The sequence below is a fragment of the Mirounga leonina genome, unplaced genomic scaffold (genome assembly GCF_011800145.1).
Source record: "Mirounga leonina isolate KUSES-001 unplaced genomic scaffold, KU_Mleo_1.0 Mir_53, whole genome shotgun sequence".
Lineage (NCBI taxonomy): Eukaryota > Metazoa > Chordata > Mammalia > Carnivora > Phocidae > Mirounga > Mirounga leonina.
In genome coordinates this window covers 40,710,915-40,721,454 of record NW_023270807.1, presented here as the reverse complement: position 1 = coordinate 40,721,454, position 10,540 = coordinate 40,710,915, and the positions used below count along the sequence as shown (strand labels likewise).

The 10,540-nt window shown below is 36.3% G+C and overlaps 1 non-coding gene across 1 annotated transcript; it reads right to left on the bottom strand.

The window, feature by feature from the left end:
- Nucleotides 1-7,881: 7,881 nt before the first annotated feature.
- Nucleotides 7,882-7,988, bottom strand: LOC118001648. The gene has a single exon (XR_004676758.1). It is a non-coding gene; the product is annotated as a U6 spliceosomal RNA (small nuclear RNA).
- Nucleotides 7,989-10,540: the final 2,552 nt, after the last annotated feature.

Sequence of the window (10,540 nt, the reverse complement as noted above, 5' to 3'; positions counted from 1 at the left end):
CCTGGTAATGGGTATTAAAGAGGGCACGTTCTGCATGGAGCACTGGGTGTTATATGCAAACAATGAATCATGGAACACTACATCAAAAACTAATGCTGTAATGTATGGTGATTAGCATAACATAAAAACAAATGTGGTCTTTTTAACACATCAACTTGCTTTCTTCTTTGACCATTATTTTGGTTGTATTTGTACACAATTAGTACCATGTGTTCATATAGTTAATTGTGTATTTTGCCAATTTCTTTATTTGTCTCCACAGTAAGGAAAGGAACTGAGTCAGTGTGAAGGCCCCTGACCTTTCATCAGCCTTTGTCTGGATACTTCATAATTTGTAGCTTGGGGCTGGGAGCTACAGCCCTACATGCATCTCACTGCCTGACGCCCAGATGAGGGAGGACAAGGTGCATACACAAAAAAGGTAAGAAAAGGCATGCCTTGTGTAAACAACTTCTGTTAAAGACTTAACTAATTTAGGGGCGCCTGGGTGGCTCAGTCGTTAAGCGTCTGCCTTCGGCTCAGGTCATGGTCCCAGGGTCCTGGGATCGAGCCCCGCATCAGGCTCCCTGCTCGGCGGGAAGCCTGCCTCTCCCTCTCCCACTCCCCCTGCTTGTGTTCCCTCTCTCTCTGTGTCTCTCTCTGTCAAATAAATAAAATCTTTAATTAAAAAAAAAAAAACACAAAAAACCTTAACTAATTTAGAATTCCTTTCTTTCTTTTCAGTTACAGTTTTGAGTATCATGTTAGTAAAGGCCTAATAGGAGGGAGTGAAATGTGCTAGAAAAACTTGTTGACTGTTGCTCACATAGAAAATAAATAAAATTTAGGGGCACCTGGGTGGCTTAGCTGTTAAGCAACTGCCTTGGGCTCAGGTCATGATCCCCGGGTCCTGGGATCAAGCCCCACATCCGGCTCCCTGCTCCATGGGAAGCCTGCTTCTCTCTCTCCTACTCCCCCTGCTTGTGCTCCCTCTCTCGCTGTGTCTCTCTCTGTCAAATAAATAAATAAAATCTTTTAAAAAAAAAAAAGTAAATAAAGTTTAAATACAACAACAAACATGCATCTGTGACATCCAGTTGTATCAGCTGACAAGGGTTTCCATCTTGATTAGCAGCGGAGAGTACAATAGGGAGCACTCTATAAATCAGCAGTTCTGTTTGTCATTTTCAATTCATAATTATCAAACTGCCTGACTGAGAGGCAGAATAATTAATGTAGTCTTACCCAGACTTATAAAAAGAATTGCCCAGAGCACTTGTTAAAAACACAGATTACCAGTTCCACCCAGGATCCTGATGAATGGCAGCCTCCAGGGATATGCCCTGGAAATTAATATTTTTAATAAGTCTGAAGGTAATTTGTTTTCATTGGTAGTTACGAGAACTTACAGAATTCCTCGTCTGTCATTTACTGTGTTGAGATAAAGAGTTATTTCACCTAATCTAAGCATCAGTTTCTTCTTCTGCAAAATGAGAGTGACAATAGTCCTTCCCTTTTGGTGCTCTTGTGAACGCCAAATGACATAATGTGTGTAAAATATGTATTTTATGCTGAATATGCATTAAGGTGTATCTACTACTGCCATCATTACTGTTATTTTATCCAGTGAGTTCTGATGCTGTGCATCCACCCAATTGGAAGATATAATGCATATAAATGATATAGGGAATTTTTAAGTGAAAAGTAGGTGAAGGGAAAGAAGCTCTGACAGTTTTGATGAGGGCTGAGGCATTCTAGCTTAGAGGCAATGGAGAGAGTGGACTGGGATAGAGTTCCCAGGGGGTAATCTAGGGCATCCAATTCTGTTTTTATCCACACTCCAAGTATTTGCTTTGTCTTCTCCACTCTGGAAAGGAATCAGGTGCTAAGCTAATTTGCCTTGATAAGAAACATTTTTGGAAGCACTGAGACATGATACGGTTTAATTGGTCAATAATATTTTCATTTTGTAGTTTCATCTGGGATATGCTGATAAGAGGGTATTATTGCTTTGTATGGCCAGGTCTATCAGATATGCAAATATGTAAAGTCCTCATAACATCAAATTGATTTTTTTATTCATTAATTTAATACTTACTGTCGAGCACCTGCTGTGTGCCAGGCACTATTTTAAGCAGAAAAGCAGAAAGCGTATGTCAGTGAATAGAACAGATAAACATTCCTGCCCCCACAGAGTTTATATTCTTGTGTATTTGGGGATGGGGGGGAGATAGACACTAAACAGAATCAATATGAAAATTATATAATGATAAGGAGAAATAAAATCAAGGAAGGCATATAGGGATATGGAGTGTGTTTTTTGTTTTTTGGTTTTTTTTTTGTGTGTGTGTGTGTGTGTATGCAAAGTGAGGCCATATGATGTAGGGCCTTGGTAAAGATTGACTTTAAGTGCTATGGGAAGTTTCTAAAGGGTTTCAAGCAAACCATATTTAAGAAGGATCCCTCTGGCTTCTGGACAATACCTTTCAGGGAGTCAGGGAACTAGAAAGGAGGTTATCAAAGTAAGAGAGAGATGATGACAACATGGGCCAAAGTGGTGGCAGTGGAGGCAGTGAGGAGTGGTCAGATTCTGGATGTTTGGAAGGTGGAGCCAACAAGACTTGCTTATGGATTAGATGAAAGGAATGAGAACAAGAGGGGAATCAAGGAGGACTCATCTTGACCAATTGACATGTTGGAATTGCCATTCCCTGAAATGACATAAACTGTAGAGGAGAAGATTTTAGGAGTACACCAGGGGTTAGGTTTTAGTCATGTTAAGTCAGAGATACCTATTAACCATCCAAATGGGGATGCTAGAAGCAGGCATTTGGATTTAAAAGATCTGGATCTCATGAGAAGGATGTGTGTCAAAGACATAAATTTGGAGTTATAAGCCTATATATGACAATTAATGCCAAAAATAAATGGTGTCACTGATGGAAGGTATGGGATTCAAAGAAAGAATCCTGGGACTTGTAAACTGTAAGAGTTTGGAGAGATGAGGAGAAACAAAATCAGAAGACTGAGAGAGCAGCTGGTGATGTGGGAGAAAACCGAGATAGTGTGTCCTCAAAGTCAAAGGAAGGGAGAGATCAACTGTCAAATGTTACCAAGACCAAGATGAGTGTGAATTCACCACTGTATTTTGCAAAGTAACAATCATTGGTGACTCCCATGAGAACAGTTTAGTGGAGTAGTAACACAATAGCTGGATTAGCATGAATTCAAAAGAGAATGAGAGTAGAGGAATTAGAGGGAGAGTGTACAACAAATCTCCAGGGAAGGAGTTTGGCCATAAAGGGGAACTTAGAAATAAGCAATAGCTAGAGTGGGAAGGAAGAGTTGTTTTTTTAAGATGAGAAAAACAACATGGTGCTTGTAAATTGAGGGGAGTTATCCAGGAGCAAGAAAATTAATGACACAGGAGAGAGGTTCTCAAAAGTACTGTCCATGTCGTTCTTCTGCTTAATGTACACCCAAACATTCACATTCTTCTCCAGTCTCTGTTTCTATATCCCAGGCAAGAAAGCAAAGGCCCAAGTCCTTAGACAAACCAGACCACTTATGACTCCCTGAAGCCTCATAATCCTCATTATATCTAGTCTCATATAGATCTTTGTTTTGATTTTTGCTTGTTTTCAATAAAGGGGGAAGGAAGGAAAGAAGAAAGAGAGGGAGGGACGGAGGAAGGAGGAAGAAAAGAAGGGAAGAAAAATCATACTATATATATTTATATAAATAAATATACTATATATTTTTGGCAAATAACTTTTTTTTAACCCTCTTCCTCCTTTAATTTTTATAACAACCCTCTCAGATGGGTATTATTTTCTTTTTCCAGATGAATAAAGTGAGTTCATACTAATTAGCTTCTTCAAGATCTTAGAGGTAATTAAGAAGCTTAATCAGTTCAAACTCAGATCATTCAGACCCCAAAATATCAATTTCAAAAATTTCTCAGAAGTAGGAAATTCATGATCGGTCCATGTTATGATTCAACCTTGGAAACATAGATTCTGGCACATACTCATTTGCCTACATGATCTCATCACCTATATAGCAGATCCATCTTTAATTATATGTGCTTATTAAGTACTCCATGTTTCTTTTATTGAAGACATTCCTTTTAAAGTTAAATATATTTTGCTATAAAAGTGACCATCCCAATTATTCAGTAAAAAAGATGCAATCCTATGTAGAATGCCATATGAAGTTACCCTACATTTACTGGATACATATAGAAATAAGCCATTTTCGGAGACACAGAAGGAGTCATGTAAATTTGTCGTTAAGATGAGGTTAGCAAAAGGGTCTCCTTCTGCATGGGCATTTTGAATATGCATAGGACAGAAGCTGTAACAAATAGCTGCTGATAAGGGACTTCTGGGACCAACAAAACCTGAGTTTACTTTTGTTTGTGCTCAGATCTCCTCTTGGACAGTTCAGGCCAGGGTCTCTTGGCTTCTTCCTGTTGGGATAACTCGTTTTTTCCATACCAATCTGCAAACTGTTAGACACAAGAATTTCTCGATTGTGTTTGGTCCCCTGAAACTCTAAGCTTAGAGAAATGCTGATTCTCCTTCCTCAGGAAGAATCCTCCCATCAGTATTTCTACCAGCTTCTTTGTAGATAGACAAGTCTTTTAAGATATTCCTTGCAACAAAAATGAGATGCACCAAAATTTTTGGTCGAATAAGTTGGTGGAGTATAGATTAAGTCTTGACAATCAAACAGATATGTCAGCGACCAATTCTTCACAAATGGTGTGTGATAGAAAAGAATGGCTGGGAAAAATTAGGCAACTGATAAGTGCTTTGGAACACACTGATTTTTTTTATAGTCAAGTAATCAGAGCCATATTAGGTAGGAAAGTAAAGATATAAGTACTCAACAAACATTTCTTGAATACCTATCAGCTAAAGAATAAAAAGAAGTTAAATGATTTTCCTTCTGGAATTCCCAGCCTAGTGAAAGAGACTGATATTTGGGTGATGACGTACAGGCCATAATTCTTACCATGAGACACTACTAAATGATTATCTCTTCCAATCCCAGCCCCAAAGTCAGGGATGCTACTGTTGATCAGTTATGCTACCAACATGATGAGATACGCTTTCAGGGAGAAAAGAGACAATAGGATCATATTGATGTTTTGTTTTACAAAAGTGGAAATCAGATTTAAAGAGTTCAACAAAATTAAATGTAAAACTGAAAGTTATTAGAACCAATCGATAGCTCGGTGGCTGGGAGGATAGTAGTAGAACATTAAGAGACTATGTAAAAATTGAATTAAGTAGTCTTATTTATAAAGAATTTGTGTAAAATACAAACAAATTGTTTTTATTAGAGGAAAGGAAGAAGATCCTTACAACTAAAAGTCAGCTTCATGACTCAGGTTTTGCAAGTTTTTCTTTTTTCCCAAATCAGCTTTTTCCTTCCATTGTCTCTCGGAGGTTTGGTAAAGAGGTCATCCAAGAAAACCATAGTGGTTGTCTTTTCCAATTTTTTTCCTCTTTTGGGAACTAGGTTTATTGGGTAGTATTCACATATTCATAAACTACTAATCTTTCCTTTGTGATGTTCTCTTATTTCAGAGAATTCAAGATATTTTTATAAAGGTTAAAAAATTACTTTTCTTGAGATTCCTAGGAGATATATAATCAAAAATAGGAGTTAAGAAAAAAAATTAATAACTTTGTCATCCAAGCTTCCATGATATATTAACCAAAAATGTATTCCACATATTTTATGCTTACACTGTCATTGGCCTGATCACTCTATCTTATGTATCAACAAGGTCTTATTGTTCAGAGACATTTACTTTCTTTTGATGCTTGCTTTAAACTGTGACTTCCATGTTGAATCACTATATTGTACACCTGAAACTAGTATTACACTGTGTGTTAACTAATTGGAATTTAAATAAAAACTTAAAAAAAATAAACTGTTGCTTCCACTTTCATATTGGAATGAATATATAAATATAAATATGTACATACACAAGTGCCACCTATTTAGTAGTGCTAATATTATTATTTTTATTTTTTAAGGCTTCTTTTGGATGCTTAGTTTCTAGTATTTTACAAGCCGGAGTCTGCTCTTGTGCAATTGTTTTTACCTGTTAAGTCATTATTTCCACATTAATAATAGGGCAAAGATATCAGGCTTCAGTTTAGATTATGACAGTACCTAATGTCTTTTCCACATTTACTTCAAGAAAGAAGACTTCCTTTCTTGTTTTCCTGGGAATTTTATGAATTCAATATGTATATTTTTCCAGCTGTAGTATTTTAATTGCAATTGGAAATTACCAGTTGAGATATCACTTTTCTTATGAAAAGTTTCCTAATACTAAATCCTAGCCGTTAAAGCTGACTTCAGGTACGCAAGTGGCCTGATTTCTTTATGCTCAACTTAGAATTTTTTTTTTATCTTGTCTTTAGTTATTTGCTTTGATACTTTATTGGTCAGTGAAACATTAAATTATGTATTTTTATATTAGGGACCTTTTCATAAATGTAATTACTTGTGTGTGTGTGTGTGTGTGATATGACCCTAAATAGGTGATTAAGATAAATAGAAAATCTCTTGGTTAATATTATTAAAGTGAAACCATTTGATCTGATACCTGTTTTTGATTGCAAGTGAGACTCCTAGAATGCAAATGTTCATGTGTCCAGAAAATTCAGTTTGGTAATCCATTATAGCAACAAGTCTTTATCTTTGTTTCCTTTCAGTTCCATTGTTTTCCTATTAGACATTTAGTAGACTAGCTCGAACAGAAATGCAGGGCTAAATGAAATGTAATGCTCACGTGGAGTTTTGGATTTTGGAGTCATTACAAAAGACTGTTTTTTGAACAACACTTTTTTGTTGTTGTTGAAGACTCTTTCATTGCTTCCAAGAACATTAGCGGGAGGAGCATGTATAAGTGGGAGTCAGGATATTTGTATGGGTCAACCCGGCCTCTAAAGCTAGGGGAGTCACTCAATCACCTCAGTTCAGGTTCTTCACCCACAAAATATGAGGCAGGATGAAAGGATCATGAAGTCCCTTCTAGCTAGGATTGAAAATGACCTTATTTTCTCTACCTTTCCCTACAAATTATCCATTTATTCTTCACTGACTTTGTAGTTAAAAATATCCTTTAGAGAATAGCTGTATCCAAAACTCCAGGGAGCCAAACTTTTAAATCAGCCCCATTCTTTTTTTTTTTATTAGTATTATGTTATGTTAATCACCATACATTACATCATTAGTTTTTGATGTAGTGTTCCATGATTCATTGTTTGCGTATAACACCCAGTGCTCCATGCAGTACGTGCCCTCTTTAATACCCATCACCAGGCTGAGTGTTATCTTCTTTGATGGGACTTACTGAGTAGATGTGAGGGCAGCTATTAGATTGTAAAGTAGGCTGCAGGAGTTAATGATGGATGTTCTCACCCAAGAACCTAGAAAACAATCGCCTCCATGGGTATATGGCAGTAAGAATTTAATTGATCCCCAAACGAAGTTACATTGAGCATCTCTACAAAATGATGATAAGCTGACTGAAAATGGAACTTTACTGTCTCACCACTTTTAGTTTAAATATCGTTCTTTTCCCCAACCATGTCTGCTTATTTTAAGCTTCGAAATAAGATGGATGGATTGTTTTATGAGCAGTTTTCAATCATGTTACAGAGGCCATCCAACTTCTTTTTAACAAAGAGAACAGTTAGTAGTAGCATGCCTATAATGGGTCACTATCCACTGTGCTTCCATTTAAATTTGAGAAATGAAGAGCCATGATGACTGTCCTGAAGGGACACAGCAAGCCAATGGCACAGATAGGAAAGGCTCCCAGTGGTCAGTTCTGAGGGTTAAAGATGTCACTGTTTCTTTTCTTTTTTTTTTTTAAATATGGAATGCTTCACGAATTTGCGTGTCATCCTTGCGCAGGGGCCATGCTAATCTTCTCTGTATCGTTCCAATTTTAGTATATGTGCTGCCGAAGTGAGCACAAAGATGTCACTGTTTCTAAAGAAAAAGTTATCCTGTATTCCGCAGGAGACATCAAATGCACTTACTCCTTTCCTTGTGTGTCATGGCAACAGTGAATTTCTCTCTTATCCATCTTCTCTCTTATCCATGATTAATGATGATGAAATTTTGCTTATTGTCCTATGATCCCTGTAAAATGCTATTTTTCTTAATGGAGATACCTAAGGTTGTAAGAGAGAAACATGGAAAATATTTAAATACTGAGACATACCAGTCCTCAGTTCTAAAACGTGATCCTAAGCAAGCAGCATATTGCATGGAGGTAATCTTTGTGGTCTTCTATATGCAACAAAATATATTTTAAAACATAAAATGTAAACATGAAGTAATATGAACTCATTCAGAATAATCTCAAGAGAAAGTTACATGGTTTGTTTATACATGGTTATTTAAGACTGATAATTTTGTGCCTCTGGTTATATATCTGAGGTACTATAGAAATTAATGAACTAGATTCTCTATTATGATAATTAGAAGAAAGGCACTAACTTATATTTAGAAATAGTATTCAAATTATACTCTAGAATACTTTCAAGAATAGTTTATCATGAATATATTAGTATATCAAAAGTTATGAAGATGACTGTAAAGGAAAATGTACTCACCTACTATTTTAATTTTGACCTTGTTTTTTTGTATTTTATACAACCATCTCTTCTCCCTCAGATGATTCTGAAAAATTGGATAGAAAAAGCATAAGTTATTAGTTCATTCTACAGAATTTTGAAAAAGACCAAAAAGCTGCTTTACCTTCCAACTTTAATTAAGGGTGGCATATGATTTTAAGCTTCTCATGTACTAATAATGAGGTTTTTTTAAAAAAATTTCATCTTGTGGGAAATCCAGTCCAAAAAGAAAATAACAGTTTCAAAACCCAATTCAATGGTAAGTATGCATTACATTACTGCTCATTAGTTGGAGAGTTCAAACCTTCCCTTTATGCTGTCATTGGCTTTATATCTCCATGCTAATGCACCCTCTGAAAATGTGCTTGTATCATTTCTGCTTTGAATATTATCATCAAGGACAAAAAGTTTAGAGTCTGCAATTTCAGGTGATTATGTTTATGCAGTTGGGAGAATAGTAGAATAATCTAAAAAACAGCACTCTTTGTGTATATACGTTGACTCTTACTTCCTTAGTGAATGGATTTTTATGCTCCTAGGATGTCATATTACTGTCGTCAAACTCTAGTCATCCATTGATAATGACAATTGCATTGATTGCTTTAGCATCAGCTGACCTCCTATGACTAACTATCCTCGTATAGCAGACAGTTCATTCAAAAAAACCAGACATAGAATTGCTGATATTCTATTTTCTTTCAATGCCCAAAGTCCCCACAAATTTTAGATTGAAATGTTGTCTTGGGATAGAGCTTTTCTTGAGGTAGAGAAATGGAGCTTTGTTCCAGATGTTTAAATAGTCTTTATAGGCTTCATGATTCTTTCCTTAGACACTTATTTTTATAAAAGCCACATAAGCAGTTTATGATTGCAAGTATAGCTCCTTCCAGTCTGAATTTAAGACCTGTCTTCCCCCCAGGACTTTGATCTAAGAGTGATCGATATTCCTTGTTTCTCTCCCTCCAACCCTCTCCCCTGCTACTCTAAGCAGTTCTCATTTCAGGAAGTTAATCATGAAATTTATTAATTATAAATCGAACCAAACCATGTGATCTCCATGTTGCTATGAAAAAGTAAGAAAAGCCTATATAGATGACAGACCAAGTCAGTTGAAGGGGCAGAGGCAGAGGAAGAGAGAGGGAAAGAAGGAGACTCCCTGCTGAGTGGGGAGCCTACCAGAGGGCTCAGTCTCAGGACTCAGATCATGACCTTAGCTGAAATCAAGAGTCCGATGCTTAACCAACTTAGCCACCCAGGTGCCCCAAGTCAAGGTATTTCTTTTCTTCAGGTCCATTTTCCACATTCATAAAATGGTGTTGATAATGCTTCCTTTGTAGTAGTTTTATGATGACCCAATGAGATATTTTTAAAAGGCCCTTATAGTACCTAACACATTGTATGTATATTATTATTAAATATTATTAGTTATACCGTTATGCTACGTCAGTGAAAAAAATCAGTCAAAATAATTTGTTAGATTCTGTTTCTGAATATATTAAGAGAAAACAGACTTCTGTTATAAACAACTAAAAAACAGGGTAGAATATATGAAACAACTGTCATTAAACATTGAGCCACACAGGCAGTATAAAAATGTGATTCCTGAGAGAAAAGAAACAAATGAAATAAATCCTATACTACTTTACCCTGGCTTTCTGCCTGGAGGAACATTTTGGAAAGTGGTATAGGCACAGGTATCTCAAGCAGAACAGATTAGTCTTATTGAGTTGAGGAGACCAATATCAGAATTCAGTGAGGCTGCATTACCTGGAAGTTGTTAAGCAGAGTTCGGAAAAGGAGTAAGCCGACCAAAAAAAAAAAAGTTTTAAATCTTCATAGGAATTCACTTGAACCTATGCTGAATCCTAAAATGTGCACATATAAGG